This window comes from Uloborus diversus, chromosome 5 (assembly GCF_026930045.1).
Source record: "Uloborus diversus isolate 005 chromosome 5, Udiv.v.3.1, whole genome shotgun sequence".
Classification (NCBI taxonomy): Eukaryota; Metazoa; Arthropoda; class Arachnida; order Araneae; family Uloboridae; genus Uloborus; species Uloborus diversus.
Genome location: NC_072735.1, coordinates 104,466,812 through 104,489,926, shown reverse-complemented (window position 1 = coordinate 104,489,926; position 23,115 = coordinate 104,466,812). Strand labels below are relative to the sequence as shown.

At 34.0% G+C, this 23,115-nt stretch overlaps 1 protein-coding gene and 1 long non-coding RNA gene across 2 annotated transcripts in view; both read right to left on the bottom strand.

Annotated features, from left to right (window-relative positions):
• LOC129223061 (cytochrome P450 3A8-like) overlaps positions 1-23,115 on the bottom strand; it is a 367,737-nt gene that overhangs the window by 249,067 nt on the left and 95,555 nt on the right. The window lies entirely within an intron of this gene.
• LOC129222887 (uncharacterized) lies at positions 1,245-17,742 on the bottom strand. The gene is made up of 3 exons (XR_008580622.1): positions 17,575-17,742; positions 10,307-10,446; positions 1,245-2,022 (listed from the first exon to the last, which is right to left on the bottom strand). It is a non-coding gene; the product is annotated as an uncharacterized LOC129222887 (long non-coding RNA).

Sequence of the window (23,115 nt, the reverse complement as noted above, 5' to 3'; positions counted from 1 at the left end):
ATGAGTCATTACTAAGGTTCAATAGATTTGTTTCAAAAAATGCCTTTTAGTGTCAACAGTTCATTCAATCAAAAAAAAAAAAAAAAAAAAGAAAGAAAAAGTAGTGAAAAAATCTTTTGATTCAAATGTACTTGTTTAACTTGCACATTTTCAAATGCATACAAATTAATAGGTTCAGTAATTCCAGAATGTAGTCCTTGATTCTTGACATTGAACGTAGCAGTGGGTCACATAGATTAATTTTGCGGCAGTATATTGGGCACTACTGTTTAGAGTTACTACTGTTAGAGTTAGTACTGTTTAGAGAATTCCCCTATTTCTCTATTCAATCACCTGACTAAAGATCTTTATTTTCTAAAACCTTCAACAAATTAAGATAAACTCTGATAAATTTAAAGTTTTTAAGAGTGATGGAAAACAAACTCAGATGCAGTTGAATTGCGTTTTTGGAGTAGGCGTGGCAAAATGAAGAATGTTACTAGTTCACTACTACAGAACATATATTAAGTGTTAAAATAATAGTAAATTCAAAATGAGTGATGTTCAAGCAGTTAAATCACATTGCAAAAAAAGACGAGCGACTGCTACAGAAGTGGATGCAATGAGATTTCAAAATCCAGATTTGTTTTTGAGATCGTTCAATTTTGCAGTTTTAATAGCTTTTATGCACAATACTGTTGAATCACTCAAGATTTTTACTGCTCTTTTATCTACTGTTACCTTCTCTTCGCGCAGGACATTTTTGCATGACTTCAAATCAATTTCCATGACTTAGAATGAAAATTTCAATTTTCCCAAGTCTGAAAATTTCTTATTTTTTTTCCATGACCCGTACGAACCCTGGCATGATGACTGAATATTTATATCTAACTTTTATCCATTTATTACTTGGACTTAAAAAAAAATGCAGAAGTTAACTGTTGATAACAGAACAATAAATATTGACGACTAATCTCATTCTCCCTAATGTTTTGTTCTGTGATGTTTGTAAAACATCAAGCTGAATTGTATAACCTTCTTTAAGAGACTATTGCTACAAAATAGTGCATTGTCCGGATACAAAACTGACGATTTTGGGAGGATTGTATGTTAACCTGTCAAAAAACTTTGTTTTGATACATTTGTAATTTTACTGACTTAAAAATTCAATTGCATTTGTTCACCTCTTCATTTAACTTGTAACTCTTAAACAGGATAGCATGGGAGATTGAAGCACAAAGAATCAAACATACAAGATTTACAGATTGTAACATTTAATCAGAAAGAAGCTTCTACATTTTAAACATAAAAAAAATTTAGCCAGAACAGAGTTTATCAAAATGAATACATTCAAATGAAGAGTTAATATATTAATGTAAAGAACAAGGCATACAATTTTTTATTATGATTTTGTAAGTGATTTCAATAACTAGAAAAAATAACATATGTTTTGCTTTAAAGATGAAGATGCAGTGGCATTATTGACTGCAAGAACAAAAATCGCAACAAAAACAAGTGTTGTAAATAAATTTAATTTTAAGTTTGGCCACATTTAAATTGGACATTAAACCAAAATAAGGACATACAATGTTAGTTTACTTTATATTCACATTTATCTTTTTTTGTTTTTTAGAATGTATGAAAGACCAAAAAATCACGACATAGAAAAAAAGCAATTCACAAAAACACGCAATGGAATGCATCATGAAAGGCCTTTCTGGGTAATTTTTAACAATGACATAAAACCCGATTCAAATATAAGTTACCAGCTGTTAGGGCTTAAAACATTAATATCAAAATTTGTCAGCACATATTTACGAAAGCTGAATTTTTTGTGGTGGTGATTTTTTTTCATTTCTGGTGGATTTTGAGTCGGAACATTAGGTTTGCTGGAAGTATGAGGCTGTTCAACCTTCAAAGCAGAAGAAACACAACCCTTCGCTAATTTGAAGCACTCTGTGTTAAACTGTTTAGCTTGATTCAATATATTTTCATTATTATGCTTCCAAAATGAATAAATGCACTGCTGTTCTTTATCATTACCTGAAAAAAAGAAATGAAATGAAAAAATGACTGAATAACTCAACCGCAAGACCAGCTTGATTTAAAAAAAAAAAATGTACATGCATATATATATTCACACAAAACAACATTTTTTTCAAGACTACCCTAATCTGTATACCAAATGAAAATAACCTAGTAAATATTTAGTAGCTATGAATTACACTAAAATTCTGTTGTATCACCGAGTTCAACAGGTCATATTCTGCACCAATTTTATAAGTAATAAACCATAGTACAATGAAACTTAATTTTTAGACTAGCTGCTGGGACAGCTAGATAGAGCTTTTAGTACTAACAAAAGTTACCCCCTAAAACCCTTTATGTACAGTAAAATCATGATTATCTGCGGAATAGAAAGCGAATTTTGCGGATAATCTGCAAAACATGTAAAAACCAAACTATTAGTTGGGGCAAACCTAACCTGGCAGCATTTTGAACCCTACACTGATCTTAATCACAGCATTATGATGCCCCCAGGTTAGGTCTACCCCAACTATAGTGTTTATTTATATAAAAAATAAATAACACTCACAATAATATACTTTTAAATTATAGATAAAAACAACAGTGTAGTAAAAAAATCTATCTAAAAGCTAAAAAAGGATCAATCATAATTACAAATGGATTATACACTACACATATATGCAAGCAAATCTTGTAAACAAATAATACCTGAAACAGATCAAGCTAGGTTACACCAAAAACGTATGAAAAAGGATTTTTTTTCCAAACTTAACTAGTTGGGTCATTCCTTTACACATACCTGTAAGTAGTGTAGATATAAAAATCAGTAAGAAGCAGGGCCGGATTTAAGGGAGGGCAGGTGGGGCTACTGCCCCGGGGCCTCCACAACAAAGGGGCCCCCCACAATAAATTTTTTTACAAAATATCCTAACTTTCACGGTTTTAAAATATCAGATATGAACATATATATCAAAATATTCGGATATATATCAAAGTGTCGGATATTTTCGAAAATATGATCTTTGCGAACTCTGATTAGGGGCTTCCACTCCTTCCTTGCCCCTGGGCCTCCACACTTCCAAATCCGGCCCTGCTCGTTTATCCGGACCAACGCAACGTCCCCTTGATACTAAATGCCTATCGCATTTGCCTCAAAAAGTATACTTCACACGAGCTGACTTTCGGTACTGAAGGCAGAGCTATCTAGCGACAATCCGACAAATTCAAATCAAATAGTTAATTGGTTAATTTTAAAATTTAAATTTAGAAATTAATGAGGTTGTTTTTCTCAGTCAAAAGTACTACTTATAGTCACTGAAATTAAAAGAATAATCAAAAATAAAATAAATAAAATAACAAGGACCCAGAAAATACTTTCATTTTCCCAACAGTTATCTTTTAATTTTTTAAAATGTCCGATTTTTCAAACAAGGCGTGGTCTTGATGACGTCACAAATGATGCACTTTGCCGCATCTTTCTACCATGTTTCCGCGTTATGATAATCAAGAAGCGAATTAAAATATTGCGCTCTACGCTTGCTATCAACCATATCGTTGCTAATACACATGAGTAAAGATGCGAATTAATAAATATTTTGCTTTGTGAATGGGAACACTAAATGGCATTTCATCATTTGTGATGTCATCAGCAGAAGAGTAAACAATAAAAGCATACTGATTTAAGTATTTTTTTAAAAATATTAAACTTAAACAAATTATTTTAAAAATAGTCAGATCCTATGTTTTTAAGCATGCCCTTTCAGAAAAAAGAAAAAATACTTTTAAAATTTTGGAAACGATCCCATTGTGTTCTCAAGAAAAGATAAGATTTACTAACAACTAGTGGTAACTGCCCGTAGTAGAAAATTAAAAGGTCATTTGGTTCGCCTGCAGGGCCGGATTTAAGGGAGGGCATGCGGGGCTACTGCCCCGGGGCCTCTCCACAACAAAGGGGCCCCACAATAAATTTTTTACAAAATTTCCTAACTTTCACGGGTCAGCAAATTTTACGTTTTTTTCTCCCAGACATTTTTTTTTTGTATTTCTACAAAGAACGCTTGCACAAAAATAACATTATCGATATAACAGAAAGCCCTGATCGCAAGGATCCATTTACTATCAATTTTTTATTTGATCGAGCATTTCAGTGGCAATATATATATTTTTTTATTCATTTAATTTGTAATTTATACCTATGAGTTAAAGAGAAATAAAGTTTAAAAAAAACGAGAAATGGTTAATTTTGCAGGTCTGTCCTTATAACTTTTCACTTCTTGAGATCAAAAATTTTTTAACGAAAATATCTATTGAACACGTCGATTTTCTCCCGCTTCCCTCTTTTTTTTGACATTTTTTAATAATAACAAAGAATTCTGAAATAATTATTAAAAATCTGTTATAACTTTCTATTAGCAATAGATTGCATGGGGTTATTAAAGTGCTGATCGAAAATATCTGATATATACATATATATCAAAATATTCGGACATATATCAAAGTATCGTATATTTTCGAAAAGATGATCTTTTCGAACCCGATTAGGGGCCTCCACTCCTTCGTTGCCCTGGGGCCTCCACACTTCCAAATCCGGCCCTGGTAAGAAGTGTAGATCTAAAAATTGTAGATTTCAATTAGTCAGGTTTTGGCGCTCTTAGAAGTTTTGTCATTGGAAGAGCCTTATCACTCACTCATGCACCTAAGTAGCTTAGATTTAAAAATCGGTTAAGTAAAATAGATCTAATGCAGCAAATAGTATAGATCCAAAAATAAGGTTTTAACTAGTCGGGTAAGGAGGAAGAAACAAATAGGAATGTCTAAAAATAGATTTTGCACTTGCTAAGTTTAAATTGGGTGCATTTTTCTTCATTGAGTTTATTATCTCAGAAAATTTTTTTCTTTTTGAAAGTACGAAAGACAGTGGATAATCCAGAGTTTACTGCATTTCTTTTCAGCACAGATTTCTCCATTTAATTGGTGGAAAAGTCACTTAATCTGTGAAAAAGCACCTACACGAAACACTAAGCACCTACACGAGAAGGGTTGCCACTCAATTCTGGTGGGAAAATTCCCTGTGTGAATATGCAACATCACAAACGAGCGAACACTGATATTTGAAAAAGAAAATTAATATCCTGATAGTTTCATCACAGGGGGAGGGGAAAAAATGAAGGAATAAAAATAGGAAATAAGAAGAGTTCATCTCTATATAGTATAAAATAAAGTATGCAAAAAGCGTCTGTGTGTTTGCACTCGCAAAACTCGAGAACTACCAGGCCGATTTTGCTGAAATTTTCACAGTTTGTTCCTTTAAGTCCTGGAAAGGTTTGCAGACCAGTTCGAAAAAAAAAAACTCGATGAATAGTTCTTTTTTTAAAATTCCAATTTAGGCCCAATTTTCATAAATTCCTGAATATGGGGGTGAAAAATTACTTGTGCATATTAATATTATATATTGTTAAAAAGGGTAGAATTTCCCGCGTTCTACACAATTTGTTTCAATGCTCTAACCTACTCACGGAGGGAGTTATTTGTTTTTTTAGCTCGAATTTGTTTAGGCTTAGCTGACATTTAGGCACTACTTTCTTCATTAAATCTATCAATAAAATGTGAAGGAATTGTCCCGCAGTTTTCTTTTTGAGAAAATTGGAAAAAGCGACATTTTTTTACTCCAGATCTATCTCGACTTATGGTCGAAAAAATAAGCTTTTATCTCAAAAGGAAAAAAAGTTACAAGCCATTATAAATCAAGTTCAAAAAATGTCATTTCCATTCCAATTGTTTAACCATTTTCTTTTGCATTTTAATTCCTAAAACTTATTTTATTTTGTGTTTCCATGGTTACGCTTTCTATAAATCCATCTTTTTCGATTTAATTTCTTAAAAGTATTTTAATATCTGTCATCATTGTTTGGAACAGAAATTTTGCATGATTTTTTTTATTTATTTAAGCCTGATTGTTGAATATACGTCACTTGACACAATTTGTATTTTCAAGGTGGACCGGGCAAAGCCGGGCAACGCAGCCAGTTATAACTGAAATAATAGCATAGTGCAGGGGTTCTCAAACTGGGTGCTGCGGCACCCTGGGACACCGTAAGAGGAGGTTACGGGTGCCACATGGTGTCCATGACATCAATATGTGGATATCAACAGATAGAGTAGGGTTTCGCGAGAAAATTCCAAGGACCTTAAAATAAAAAACATGCAAAAGTTAAGCAGAACAATAAATATTGATCACTAATTTCATACTCTCTAAATTAAAGAAGCATAAAATTTATGATGCATGTCAAATAAAACAAAAGTTTTGCCTTTCATGATAAGACATTTTAATATTTATTTTTAAAAAAATCTTAAAAGTTTGGACATTGACAGACAGATAAAATGAAAAGCTTTCAGCGAACACAAATCCTAGGTGGAAAATTTTCTGCAAGTAATTATTTTGCCTAACTCACCCTTGAATAAAGAATTAAATTTATATTCAAATATGAAAGAGGCCCGAAAAAAAAAAAAAAAAAAGCGCCACTTTACATAACTTTTATTTTTGAGGTAGATCGTGCAAAGCCGGGTGACACAGCTAGTTTTATATACATCCTTTATTTAAATTATCAAATATAGATAATTACAACACATTAGAATGTATATTTGCATGAAATACTATCCTAATCTACATTAAAACTTAACTATAATTTGAATTTTAAAAATCAGATTAACTAACGTCTTGATTATCTTATCACTTGATTTTCTGATAGTAATACAGTATTCGATAAGTCGAAATTGCAGGGACAGCGAAAAAAATTCGTGTTATCGAAAATTCGGCACATTGAATAAAAAAAGCAAACTATATAGAAAAAATAAATACCATCACTGACACTCATTAAATTGAAAATATGAGCAAAAAAGTGATAGAGTAATGTATCAAAGATAATATCGTCGCTTCAAGGGAACCAGTTGGATATCTTACTGTTATTCCTGGGATTAGATGTCTTACTGTTGCTCTAAGACGATGATATATACTTGACATAATAAATGTAGAATATAGTTCTATAAATTCAAGAGCTTGTATAGGTTGGAAAACAAGTTTATAGTTTTATGTATGATATAACAATTTTTACTTTCTTATTTTTTTTTAAACAATCACGATTGCTAATTGTTCTCACTTGCCTGTTTTAAATTCCTATCATTTTATTTTCCCACCAGCACCCTCTGCCAGCACCACCGTCGCGTCGACCGACCTCACGGTGCTGCTCCTCTTGCGAAAATCGTCTCTAGGCTGTGTCAACATCCTACACACACACGCATACACACACTCATGCCTGCACACAGACACAATATGCCTACATACACACACACACACGAACGCCTACACACACGAACGCCTACACACACGCACTTACACACACAGCACTGCATACACAACACGCACGTGCATACATACACACACACGCACCCACACACATGCACCTACACAAACACACAAATGCCCATTTATACACACACACACTCGCGATTGCGAAAAACATAATTTGAATTCAAGATGCAAAAATTCAAATTAATATATTTTTTTAATCTGTTATCAAACATAGCTTTGAGTGTAGAATTTTTTTTTCTTCTCATTTAATAGTCCTCAGATATTTTTAAAACCTCAAACAGGGAGTCGGGGACATTCGGATGTCATTCTATAAAAACATGCAATACATCTGCTGCTTTTCTTGCACCGTCATTTATTCTGGCACCGCCAATCGAAAAATGGCCGAAACTTTTTTGTTAGGCGTTTCGTCTTCAACTCTGTTTTGGGTTTCACAGATCGAAATGGTACTCCAAGTAGGCGAAGTGTAGATATTGTACCTCTATGCAGTTTTCATTTTATTTTATTTTATTTTTTATTTATTTTTTAAATAAAAGATGTTGTTGACACCTTCCCAACCTGATGTTATTCTTACTAACTAATGACGAGGTGCACTGGATTCTCTCTATTCTGAACACTCATGGGACCGAACAAAAGTGTTCAGATTATGGGGGTGTTCATTATAGAGGGCGACTGAATAATGTATGTATTCTCCGTTTTTCACAAGAAGGCACTTGACTCCTCCCCCGTCACGTGGTATCCGATGATTCTATTTCGCTGTATTCGGCAGAAGGTATGTTCGGATCATAGCACTTTATTTTAAAAGCAGCAGTTTTTAAAATGGAAGAATAACTAAAATGACAAGAGACAAGTGAAGAAAGTGATGTAAATCACACTAAGACTTTTTTGCAAATTAAAATGCACGCCCAAGTTAAATCTGTCTAGTTTTATCCTTTAGAAGAGCGTGGATTGCGTACCGATCCCCCCCCCCCACCCGCATGAAATGGAACTCTGCGTTCGAGGGGGCGTGGCTAAGTGCCTTCTCTTGGAAAACGGACAATATATGTATTCTACTGCGTTCATAAACTATGTTCAGTACTGTAAGCAAAACCCTCCCTGTGCTATTTCCCACCTAATTTTCTGGCTGCAATAAATAAAAGCTGTGACTTCCCTTATGAGCAGCTTTTTGTTTTCTATCGAAAGAAATGAAGTAAGCAATAATTTAAGCGAAAAAAAAACTTCGGCTCATCGAAGTTCGACTTACCGAAGTTTCCCTGTACCTTATCAGTTATCTTTACTAATAATAAAGCTCAAAATCTCTCTGTCAGGATGTCTGGATGTCTGTGACGTGCATAGCGCCTAGACCGTTCGGCCGATTTTCATGAAATTTGGCACAAAGTTAGTTTGTAGCATGGGGGTGTGCACCTCGAAGCGATTTTTCGAAAATTCGATGTGGTTCTTTTTTTATTCCAATTTTAAGAAAAAAACTATCATAAATTACGAAATTATCATGGAACCGTAACATGGGCACAAGCCAATTGGCGAGATACGAAATTATCATAACGTGGAACTGTAATGTCGGTACAAGCCAATTGGCGAGAAAATTCACCATACATTATTTGTAAATATACAGGCAAACCAAAAGACTTTTAATTTTTCTATTACGGGCGAAGGCGTGCGGGTGCCACTAGTAAAAAATAAATAAAATTAAAAAAAATTAAAATCATATAATAGTAAGGAATGCAACACTTATTATAATTTTAGTGCAAATTCGAGGTTGTGGGAATTTATGGTAATCCAACACCCAACAACTCACAAGAGATGTCAACATGCAAAAACACCAGAAAATTTGCTGTTGAAGTTAGACATTGAATTCAGTTACAGTACAATAATAGCCATGCATGTAATGTACAATAGCACAAAAAAGTAGATGCAGTCTAAAGATCATTTACTAAATGATTGCAATGTACTTAACTTTCTTGACTGCTAATTCTAACCCCTAAATATCTTGTTAACTGCACAATAGATCGATCACATAAGGTGAAATGAAAACTTTATGTGAATAAATGAACAAAAATTTGTTAAACAGGTTTAAATCATGGAATTTTAAAATGGTCACTGAGAGCTCACTCTTTTTTTTTTAAGTCAAGGATATAGAATTCAGTGATGATAATCTTCATTTCACAAAACCAACATTTAACCAGGGTCATTCCACATCAAATCAACATGATTTGAAATAACTTTAGAGCAGACCCTTTCAGGTATTGATGACACTTAATAGGGAGAGATAGGGCATGTTGGTTTGCTTTTCACTTTTCATTTTTATCTCATTGAAATATTTAATGAGCAGTTTGATTTTCAACAGTAAGTTTCAAACATTTCCCACCATCTCTAATCTTTTTTAAAAATTTCGGTTTAAATTTATTTATATAATTTTTTTAACCTTGTGAAGTGGACCAACATGCCCTTTGCGCAAGGTAAATTCAACGGCATTACGCAAACAATTTATTGATTTATAAATCTTTAAATTAAAAACAGCAATAAGCATTCACCATTATTACGCAATTATTTTTAAAGATCCAAATAAAATTAAATTGAATATTTATGAAAAGATAATTCAGATTAAAGTAAACAAAAGATGCGTTAAAATGATATCTGGGAATACAAATGTGCTACTTCCTCAGCAGACATTGGGTTCTAGAAGAATAAGTCATGTGTCACTTTTATGCAGTTACATCAATATTTGCTAGGCAATTTTTCTTCATTCATCCCAAGATAAGAAGGTTCGAGATAGCAAGATTTGACTGTGTATACATTGAAAAAATGGTACCTAAGTTATCACTCACCCATCCTATAAACATACTACGAGCCTTATTAAATTCAGATTTAAATTCTTAGTTCTAACATTGTCCATTTCTTAACAAATGTTTTGAATGTTAATATTGAAATACTTACTAAGGAATGAAGAATTATCATTCAAAAAGGCAGAACTTGATTCTTTCAGAAAAGAGAGTGATATATGGAGAGCGCAAGAATTTTCCTTTTTCAGAGTGCTTAATGCCATGGTTTTTTCAAAAGAAGCCATATTTTACAATCTGAAAAAAAAAAAAAAAAGACAAAATGATTAATAAATATTACAATTTAGTTTCAATGCAGTATAACTTGGGTTAAACGATACTTCCCACTGGACCCGATTTCTTTGCAATGTTAAAGCTCTTTCAATTTAACAATTTTGATTGCAGCCTATTTATCGAACCGTCATCAAAAATACTCTCTTAGAGTCGGACCTGAATATAAGGTCACCCCGAAGCAAAGTTCGTGATTAAAAAAAATTTTTAAATTTAAATATGATTTTTTTTTAGAAATCTAAAATTTGTAGATATTAATTACTTTTCATTTGTAAATATAATATATTTCATACAATAGATGAATCCATTCAGCTTACTTTTAAAATTAAGATAAGTTCTCTCACAATTCAATACATTTTAAAAAATTTATAAAAGCGTTACAATGCTTAGCAGGGATCGCGCTAAGGATTTCGAATCGTTCGCCAGTAAATTCGCCAAATTTTTAAAGTGTTAGCCAAATTTCAAAAGTTTTAGTCAAAGACTAATTTTTACTCATTTTAAATGTATTTTTGTCAGCAGAAATATTTAATCAGAAAGTGAAATATAACTTAATTTTTGACAATTTTTTGAGGATAAGGGCAGGGGTATATCCAGGAATTTTTGCCCGTTTTTAGGAATTTGGTGAGAAAAAAAATGCAAATTACGTAGTTTTTCCACAAATCATATGTAATTTTTCAAAGGAAAAAATGACTAAAAACAACTTCAAGTGATATTTATCATTCTTTAATAAATTTGAGAGTAGAAATAAAAGCTTTTAACGAAGTAAAGACTGCATTCCTATCTTACTCCGATGTTTCAGACATCGAACACAATGAAACAAACGCGCCATTCAACAAGGCATCCGCCAACACTCTACTCGGTAGCCACGCTGCGCACTCGATATCCAATCAGCGAGAGGCGCAAGTAGAGTGACGCAAAGAGGCGAGAGGCAAACGTCATCCTTTCTCCGATCCGATGCTAACGCGCATGCGCGCACCTCAATCTGCTCGGAGTGTTCCGAGGATAAAACAACTTTCAGTGATTGCTAGTCTGGAAGTTTTGGGAAAGGTTCGTTGTTAGGGGTCGGAATTTTGTGAAGGGACCGGTTTTTAGGGGTCCAAATTTTGTGAACGGACTTAATTTTTTTCTAGATTGACTTCTGAAGGGAGATTTTTTTTTTCCTCTGTGTATATTTTAGAGAATTTTCTGTTCGTCAATTAATTCGCCAAATTCGAATTTTGTTCACCGATTTTCCGATTTTATCGTATTTGGCGCATTGGCGAATGCTTAACGCGGTCCCTGCTTAGAAAAGACGTGATTTTGTTTTATGCTTTGCTAAAGATTTCCTTCATCATGTGTACGTTTCTTAGTTTAAAATAATATGTTGAACAAATAACTTTCAACTATTTTAGTCATGGTGTATAAGAAAAACTGGACATTTTTATTTTGTTCTGAACTGTAATTTTGGAGTAAAAGCAATATGGCAAGAGTGAAAATCTGTTACACACACAGAAAGAGGGACCTATGCAGCTTTGCCTGTTGAAGTTGAGATAGTATAATGCAGTGTAGTTAAATTTAGAACAATACATTCAAAAAAAATGCAAAATTAATTTATAAAAAAAAATCAACTGATTTTATGATTTTCTTTTAAAAAATCACTTAATTCAAATCGATTGATTAAAATCAATGTTTTTTTTAAAAAAATCACTTAATTTAAATCAACGAACCCTGCCCCAAAGGACTTTGTGAAACTGACCTTGTAAGCAGGATAACCTTATAACTGATTCATATACAGTGCAATCCCGATTAAACGATTGTCAAGGGACTGGAAAATTTATCGTTAAATCAAGGAGCATAGACATTCAATGCAGTCGGATCCGGACCAATGAAATGCATCATTAAATTGAGGAAATTGTTAAATTGGGTATATGGTATCATTAACGTTCATACGAGATTGAAATTCAATTTAAATATTAGGGATCCTTTTGAAAAAATTACTTTTATCTTCAAAATATATCAAAATTTCGTTGACCAACAAATATTATCTATTATTATTAACTAACATTATTAACACATTAACTCAAAGATAAAAATCTCAATAAGTACTAATTATTGATCCAGTGGACGAATACAAAATTTCACTGGTCCATACAAACTTTTAGTGCTCAATTCTTGCTTCCTGGTTTTCAAATAATAAAAAACTAAACCAAGAATGAAACAAAATAAAGAAACATTACATATGGAGTCAATTAGTAGTTTTTCAATGTAGACAAAGGGTGATTCTCTGGGTAATGCACGGGACAATCACAAGTAATTTTGTGGGTTATTCAAGTAACTATTAATTAAACATGGGATTAACTGTTATTTTTTGATACTATATTAAAGCATGTATTATTCCAAAACAGCATTATTTTTTGAAGACTTTGGTTAGCTGGAAAAATTAAAAAACTTAGGGTAACGCACGGGACATCACACAGCATTAAATAAAATAAAAATTAGCTTCAGAATGTTTTTTCTGTGAAATATATGTTGATATTTTAATTTTTTAGCTTTTATATCTTACAAGGGACTGTTATGTACCTATTAAATGAATTAGTTGTATCAAACAACCTCCTATTTTATAAGAGAGAGGGATTTTTTACTATTGTGTAGAGTAATGCAAGAAATTATAAAAACTAAATTTGCAGTTAGTAAACAGTAAATTTACTTAAATCATCATTATTTTATATTAGATATACTAAAATTAATATTGATAAAATAATCCAAAATCTATTTTTTAATTGTCATCCGACAAAAGCCGGCTTTTGTCGGATGTCTTTTCATCCATTAGCTTATTACTTTTTGAATTGAAAAAGGCGTTCCCTGTACCGCCGAAACACGTGTCTACTGTAATTGGCAAATTTGTGCTGTTTTTTAAACATATTTTTCTTACTTTACTGTCAGGGCCGATCCTAGGGTGTCGGCCGCCCGTGTGCTAAGACCTAATGTGCCGCCCCCTCAAGAGTAATTTGCATATTTTGACTTATCTTTAACGTCTATATAAATCTTTCTTTAAATTTCTATGCCAAGTTCGAATTTAAAAAAAGGGGGGGGGGGCAGAAGAATGATCTTATAAAAAGGAACAAATTTTTTTTGTAAGAAAATCCTTAGGTACAATTTATGTCTTTGAAGAAAGTAATAGATACCAAAATTTACTAGTCGTAAAAACGCATTTTATAGTAAGATAAATAAATACCTTTGTGCTGTTGTAAGGAAACGAAAAGTAACAACGTATAAAAAGCACAAATTCGCAGATTACCATCTGCGAATTTGTTTTTTATACGTTGTTACTTTTCGCATTTTATAGTTTTTCTTCGGTGACATCAGAGCAGGGACTGAGAAAGGGGAAGCGGGAAGGGAGGTATCAGGGGTTCAGGGGAGGAGGATTGCTCCAAGAAAATTATCGAAATTGGCGTATGAAAAATATTTTTAGTTAATCTTTAGTTGTGTTTGGTTGCAATGACAAAAGAGTCGGGTATAGTCAAGGTGCATGGAGAAGTTTTCAAAATTGACGTCAAATATCGCAATTTTAGGAACTTTTTCTAGACTTTAGGTGAAAGTAATGTTGCAGTTCTTTCCTAAAATTCTTTCAAAATTGAAATCAATTTGAAGCTATTTTTTAAGACCGTAGCTTAGGAAGGATCGGCGTTCTTCCCGAAAAATCTCCAAAACTGAAATTTTAAACCCGCAATTTTGGGTTACCTTTGTTGACGTTGCAAGAGGGAGGGAGATTCAATCGTCTCCCATCGAAAGATTTCGAAATATAAGTTTAAAACGCAAATTTAGGCCGTCTTTTGTGACGGTAGGGGATCTGGCGGCTGGTAATTTCTCGGCACTATTTTTTCAAAAACCCGTTTTTGGGTAGATTTGAAAACAATAGGGGAAACGTTAAAATATTCTGAACCAAAATATTTTTCGAAATTGTTATCCATTATAGGCTATTTTTGGGAAGGAAGGATTTTGGAGCTCTTAAGCGGATATTTCTAAAATCTCAATTTTATATTATCTTTGGTGACATTAACAAAATTGGGAAGCTTCTACGGATCTTTCGGATATTTTTCAACATTAATATCTGAAAAATATAACTATAGACTTTTGTACACCTCACCTCGACGGTTGCTGGATATGCCCTAGCGCCGTGAAAAGTTACATAAGCCTGGCAGTTCTCCTCCGGAATTCTTTAGAAATATAAGTCCCAAAATCGTATTTTAAGCATTGTTTGATAACGAATTGACTAAGAGCGGGCGGGGGGTTCAGTGTGCCCTCACAAACTGTGTTTTTGAAACTGAAGTCAATTTCAGGCTAGTTTAGGCAGGAAGCTGTGGCTCCACGGAACCGTCTAAAAACGAAATTTTCATGTATAGTGATTACGTTGGAGAGAAGGGGGATCCAGGGTCTTTCCCCAAAAGTTTTTGAAATTCATGTTTGAAAAACGCAATTTTAGTTTCTTTTTCAATACATTAAGTGAGAGGGGGTGGAATTAGGGGTTTCTCTAAAGACACTAATTGAGACTGTCTTTGGTAGTAATGTTTGCGAATGGATTTCGGTGTCCTCCACTGCAAAAATTTCGAAAAATGCCAAAGCAATTTTATATGACGTTTGATGATAGGAAGGGCTGTCATCTGAAAACACGTTTTGGATTTTGAAGCCAACATTTTTAGGCTATGTTTGATTAAGTTAAGGTGGAAGAGGTGAATCAGAGACTTAATTGGGTCCTTAAGATCGATGGTTCAACCAGCGAAATTCTCTGAAAGTAGTCATAGAAACGCAATTTTAACCTTCTTTAGTTTCGTCAAGGAGATCATGGCATCCTTTTGGATCTTAGTTTTGGAGCTACATTTAAATTTGCTTCCCGGGGCAAGGGCCCTGTCCTCCTACCTGATCTGAAACCGGGCAGTTCATTCAAGATTTTAATCAGAAAAACTGTCGTAGTTCGTCATTCATATATGTTACTCTCAAGGGAGTCGCAATTTTCCACTTTCTCTCCACGCATCCACGATTGTTAAACAGAGTTTGTTACATATAGTTTGTTGTTTGAAATGCTTGCGAGAGTATCTAATCAGTATAGCTTTTCTTTTTTTAATAAATAAAATATGTCTTCATTGTTTAGGTCTATAAAAGCTTGGGGGGGGGGGGTAACATTAGTGGCCGCCCTCGGTGCTCCTTTTAGACGGCACCATTTCATGCTTCAGAAGGGGGCGTTTCCCCTCCCCTGTATTCATTCCTGATTACCGGTTCTGTCAAACTTTGTAACCAAATGAAGCATGTGTTTTAAGAGTAGATATTAATGGACAATGAACCAACACCATGTTCCCTAACATTCTATTTTTCTTAAACTATGCTATGCTGTCGGGAAATCGGGAGTTACTTTGATAATTGAACATTTAAAAATCAACATATTTATTCTACTTATTATAAGTTATCTTGTGAGAAATTCTTGAGAAATTTTGCTTGATTATAAGAACTGTATGATGTGGCCTGCGGCCGCCCTTGCACGGCGCACACTCTGCACACCTGCTATACTCCATTTAGCGAGAGCTGATAGTGGACGTAAACAAAGCAACGTGACAATTGGCGTTACCGCTGTCTGCTTGGCGGTGGGATGATTGAAAGCAGCGCCAATCAGATAAGCGAAATGTCCCCGCTTTCAATGCGAACAGCATTGTCAATCGGGCGAGTAAGTCATGAAAGTAGTAACCCTCTTTGTTTACTTCCTCTATCAGCTCTCGCTGAATTGAGTATAGGATCGGTCCTGTTTACTGTTTAGCACAAAGGTATTTATTTATCTTAATAAAAATTTGCTTCTAAGTCTGCATTTTGTTTTCATATACTTTGGAAGTCTATTTTTTTTTAAAGTGCTTAAAAAATTATATTTCATTAAATTAAAAAGTGCCTTCAGAGGCTCATTTTTTTGAGAATCACCCCAAAACGCAAGAGGTAGAAACAATGTGTAACAATGCTGATCTTTTCTTGCAAAGAAAACCTAAACGTTGCTAATTGAAGCTAACTTATAATAAATTCAAAAAAAGCTTGATTCTTACAATTTGTGGAAGAAAGTAAACTTTATTGGTCTCATGGACCACTAAAATTTTTATTCTGCTGGTCCGATTGATGTTTCTGTGGTCCTGGACCAGCGGACCACTGTTAATTTCGAGTATTGCATAGACTGCTTTTGATAAACACACAAGCCACATTTCTTACATCCAAATAGTTTCGCCAGTCAAAATATTATACATATGTTGAATTTAACTGTCAATGAGTTGTAAAGTAGCTTTAAAAGCAGTATGTAACTACCCAAGTCAGACAGGAAAAGCTTGGCACTTTCACTAGGCAATTACTTTCTAGCACAGCAATTAAATCTGTTTATTCATCACAATGTAATGCATTACAGCACAAGCAATGCAATATTGTATTTCACTGTTATACTTAACATTGACATTTTGACAATTGTAATGGAAGATGCCATTTTATTGCCTGCTTCATCGAGATTTGCTGAAATTGTAAGGGTACCTTTATGTAATAAACATTATTTCTCCTGATAAGTTGTCTATGAAGAAAAATTATGTAGAGAAAAAATTAAAACTTATATCTTGATGCATTAACTAATATGTAAGGTCGACAAAAAGTTGATAAAAAGGCATGAAAAAGTTTAATGCGAGGTGAATCATAAAAACTCAATTCCTGAGCGTTATTTACTGAGGAACAACGCATGCGAATTCATACAAATCACTATCAATAAATAATAATAATAAAAAAAAAAAAAAGATACAATACCATTAACTTACTTAGCCGTACTTAGTTTTCAGTCAGCATTTTAAAATCATCCAGCTTCCAATTTGCTGGTCTTAAAACTTTTACATGATTTGCATACAGAAAATATTAATATGAACTGGGAGTCACATTATAACCTTTTCTTCTTGGACAACGCAAGTTATCGTAAAATAATACTTGAATTTTTGCAAGATAAAACTAAATTGCGTTAAAACATGCATAATAACAATTTCAATTACAGTAGGACACTAATTAACTGTACACTTACTTATGACATGGAAGAACTGAAAATTTAAAAATACATACCTTATTCAAAGCGTAACCTCATAAAACACTCAAAGATTTTGAAAATAAAGCGATATTAAGGAATATAGAATCATCATGATGTTTTAATTTGATAAACATTTTGATTAATTATACAAATGTCAACCTCAATACAATAATAACACTTCCCTTAGTTTTAGCCTAACGAAAAAGAACTGTGTGACGTACGCAATGCGCATGCGTCACGAAATTAGGGAATTCATCATTCAGCTTAGTGGCTCAGGGCCTGACACCATTGCCTGACACTTAAGGCTCGCCTAAATTCTCAGCTCCGCACATCTGCAGGAAAACAAGGGCTTCGGTGCAACAAGGAACTTTTTTGTTTCAACTCAAAATGAAAACTAGTATGTTGTGGCCATCACAAAACTTCTATATCTTTCTTATAATTCTGATCCCTCCCCATGCTTGACGAGGAAGCAATATTCCCAACAAAAACAAAATTACACAAGCAAAAACTTGACGACCATCCCAATGTCTGAATTATCGCAAAATCAAAGCAAAGAGCGAAAATTGAAAGTTATTTCAAAAGATTTGCTTGAATTAATTACAAATACTTTATTTGTAAACAAACATAAGATGGCAACAGTTAAAAATTTTAAATCATTTTGAGATAATACTTCAGATCATTTCCATGCAATTAAAATCACGAGAAATATGCAGATGACAGTTTATTACTATTTATCTTTCTTATTGTTGCATTTATAAAGCTATTTTTTTTTTTTATTCACAAAAAAAAAAAAAAAAAAAAAAAAATCAGCACCTCTTGGAGCAACTGGTGCCAAAATTGAACCAACACCTGTTTACATATGAATTCACATTTATTCCAAACTTCATCCAGAACGTAGCATTACTTCTTGAAATATGCCGATCACAATGGAAAAAAAGAACGTTCGATTGCGCCACCCCTTTTTCAGCTGTTGACACCAAAATAAAGTCAGCTCTTATACCCTCTAAGGCAGGGGTTCCCAACCTGATCTAACATGATCCAAAATCGACTAAAATTTCAATTTTGGAACTTCAATTTCGAATAATTTGTGTGAGAGATTCTCCAAACCCCAACCCTCATCCTGAAATATGCCCTATAGTTGCGTTTTTGGGTCATAAATTCGGAAATATTCCCCCCCAGGGAAGAGCCCCAAACTCTATCCCGTCCCCTAACTTCATGAAAAATAGCTTTTGGGGATTTTAGTTTCGAAAAAAATTTCAGAGGAGGGCCTACTGTTCCCCTTCACATAATTTTAAAGATCGTATAAAATTTCGTTTTTAGGACTTAAATTTCAAAAAATCCGGGTGAGGGTCTCCGAACATTTCTTGTTGTCATCAAAGATAGCACACTAATTCTAATTTTCGAACTTAAATTTCAAAAAGTTTCCTTGGAAGTACCTCCTATCCTCTTTTCCCCCACATCATTAAGACTCGTCTAATTTTTTTTTCCCGAACTTTAATTCTGAAAAATTTGAGACAGAGGCTCCGAATCCCAACTTTTTTCCGAACGTTCACAAAGATGGCCTATTATTGCGTTTTCAGAAACTCAGATTTAAACATTTTCCGGGGAAAAGACACCCGAACCCCTTCTCTTCCCGTAATTTTAACAAAGATTGTCTACGCCTGAGCTTATTTGAGACCGATCATATTTATCTTCGAAAAATTAGAGAGCATCTCCGATCCTCTTCCTCCCTCCCCTATCGTTAAAAAATGTCTAAAACTTCATTTTTAGAACTTCAGTTACAAGAAACTTCAAAGGCAGAGTTTCCGAACTTGAGCCGTTCATTCATATAAGTCTCCGAACCTCTTCTCCTCCGAATATCACCAGAAATAGTGTAAACTACAATTTTAGAACTACAATTTCGAACATTTTCCGGGGGAGGACCTTCGCGAATGGACTTACGACTGTAAATTCATATTTTTTTGAGCAATCACGATTGCTTATTGTTCTCATTTGACTGTTTTTGGCGTTACGCTGATTTTTCCCACCGCCACCCTCCGCACCATCACCGTGGACCGGCTGGCTTCTCACGATGCTGCTCCTATAGCGAAAGCCGTCTCCAGGTTGCATCCATGTCCTACACACACGCGCATACATACACGCGCACATACACACACACACACAAACACATACACACACATACACACATACAAACTTTTACACACACGCATACATACAGACACCCACACATACACACACACATACACAACTACCCACACATTCATGCATGCACACAGACACAAACACATATGCCTACACACACATACACATACCCCCCCACACATATTCATACACACACATACACATAACCCGTACACACAAACACACACGCCTGCATACACACACTCGTGATTGCGAAAAACATAATTTGAATTCAAGATGTCAAAATTCAAATTAATTTTTTTTTTCTCTTTCTTCGTTTACATAAGGCAATTCTCTTAATTTTATTGCCCATATGCTAGACACCCTCCCCCTCCTAGAAAACATTGGACATCTCTCTTGCTTTTTTTACGTTTGAAAAATATGAATGGCTGCCAAACGCCCTCCTCCCAATTTTTTGACCACGCGACGTCCTTGGAAAAAGGAAAATGCTTTTATTCACTTCAATGAAAATTGGAGACGCTAAGACTATGTAAGATTTTTATGAATTCAGCTTCCCCGAAAACCAAATCCTGCATTCGCAAATCGCGACTGCTAGGACGCAAGAAATTTGAAAGCGTCGAAACGTATTTTTAACAATGCTACTTTTTTCTATTTCCGTAATCATTGTCGAAATAAAAAAAAGTCATTAAGCAGTAATAAAATACCTCAAGCACCTTGTGTTATCATCTATCTTCTATCTATCTTCTTCTATACATATAATAAAATAAGATGTTTGTGTGTGTGTGTGTGTGTTTGTGGCGCGCATCCCAGGAAAACGGTAAGGCCTAGAAAGATGAAATTTGGTATACAGGTGCAGTTTTTGCCAAAGATGTGCACCCCGGGCTTCGATTTTTGATATTTTAATTTAAAAAAAAGTTATTTAATGTTTTATGTTATTTTTAGCACTTTTTAGTACTTTTGACCTCACAGATCCAGAACCAATCGCGTCAGACGAATATTTTTTGTACTATTATGTAGGAAATTTAATTTTAAATATGATGAATGAAAAAATTTTGAAGATAGAGCATTTTTTGTATTTTTTATAGATTTTTGAAAAAACCTTTATTTTACATTTTTTTCTGAGTTTAGTTTTTTTCGAAACCCATCCTGCGACAAGTATTGAACCCTCAATTCTAAAATTTTAGTTGGTAATAGTAAAAACATTCCGCCCCCTTCAGAAGAACAAAGTTTTTAAAACTACGCAATAGTTTTTTTTAACAATTTTTTTAATGCAGGACACAACGCGAGCTGTTCGCTTGCCGGCTGAGTTCCGAACTTACCTCATCACGTGATCCAACTGTAATCGTTTGCCTTCTCTTCACCCTTTTTTTTTTTTTTTTTTTACGGGGAACATAGCCTTTTTTTTTTTTTTTTTTCTTTTTTTTTTGCGGACTATTTTGATTAAATAAATAAAGCAAGCGATTTTTTGCATGATCTGTGTTTTTGTTACGGATTGGCGGTTAGGTTAGGTAGATACAGAGATAGAGATTGAGTGGAAAAAATGTTTTTTTTTCCGAATTAATACTTACATAAATAAAAAAAGATTGTTAATTACTGTCAGAGGTAGATAGGCATAGATCGTATAGATAGACAGACAGATAGATAGACAAATATAGAGGTCGATATAGTAGATGGACAGCAAGAAAGAGACATGCCCGTCATTTAAAAAACTTCAACGGGGTGTCAATGCCCCCCCCCCCCCCACACACATCATGACTTTGAAAAAACAATGCTTTCACATAAAAGTGAGAGTGCTTTTTGTTATTTTTCGACAAAATTTGCATGAAGAGTACGCCGTTTGTGTCTCCCTTCCCCTCCTTTAAAAGTATTCCAAACGACGGAACTGAAGATAGGTCTAGAAAATATTTTATTCAAACTACTAATGATATAGATAGATATAGATTGATTGATATCTCCACGAAATTTATTTAAGCAGCTGCCGAAGGCGGCAACATTGGCGTAAAAAGGCAAATGATAATATTGATATATAAAGAAAAACATTGATTAATACCGTCGCTAAATTGTCTAAGCAGCCGCCGAAGGCGGCAACCCTGGCGCAAAAAGGCGAATGGCGTAAAAAGGTGGACCAGCTGGTCGCCGAAGGCGGCTAGCACATATAATAAAATAAGATGTTTGTGTGTGTGTGTGTGTGTATGTGTTTGTGGCGCGCATCCCGGGAAAACGGTAAGGCCTAGAAAGATGCAATTTGGTACACAGGTGCAGATTTTGCCGAAAATGTGCACCTCGGGCTTCGATTTTTGATATTTTAATTAGAAAAAAGTTATTTAATGTTTTATGTGTTTTTTTGCACTTTTTAGTACTTTTTACCTCACAGACCCCGAACCAGTGGCGGATCCAGCCGCTTGTTTTGGGAGGGGCCATCCGAAATTTTTGAACAAACTCTGATTTCCCCAGAAATTTTATTAAAATGAAGTTTTAGAAACTCAATTTTCGGGGATCGAGACATTGGATGAGGGGTGAATTTAGGCATCTCCCTGAAAAATGTTTCAAAGTTTAAATTTCCGAGTATTTTTTGAAAATTAGGAAACTAAAAACGCATTTTGTCAATTTTTGATGATGTACAGAGAAAGGTCAGGTTCCGGTCGCTGGCCCCAAAATACTTTTTGAAAATAAAGCTTAGATTCCAAAATATTTTGTCATTATACATTGAGAAGTTAGAAGAGGAGGGGTGCTCTTCTAGCTCTTCAGCTGTCCAGCCTAAAAATTCACCTTTAGGTAATGTTTGCTTACATTAAAGGAAGTGTGAAGGTGCTTAGAATCCTTCCTTCCTGGAAATATTTTGCCTTTGAGGCTCTAAAAATTCGATTTTTAACTATATTTATACATATTTTAGAAAGAGATGGAAGATTCGTGAGCTCCTCCAAAAACCTCCTTTTAAAGCTATCATCACGATATCAACTAGGGAGGGAGGGGGTCCTATCAAAAATCGTTTGTAATTGAAGTCCCAAAAAATTTCATTTAAGTTGCTTTTAAGCAAGTTAAGTGATAAGGGCTGGATAAGCTAGTTTCCGTTGACATTTTTTCCAAATAAAAGAAGTAAAATGCAATTTTTTGCTACATATCAATGCATTTGTGAAAGGGCATAGGAAAAGAGGATTCTCCCCCTAGTTTCAAAATCAAAGTCATAAAAACGAAAATTTAGGCTCTCTTTGGTCTTATAAACAATAGGTATACTCTGAGGGCAGCAGCATTTAGACATCGTCCAAGTGTATGTAGTTGGAATCAAGAAATGATGTAAAAGATGGAAAAACATTTTGGAAAATAAAAGTTTTGTTTTGAGGATAGGGATATAATTTATCTCCCAGTTAAGGCCTATCCTTCTTTTTCAGTAAAACAGATGTGTTAAATTTTGTTATCGTCTCAAAATATTTTTT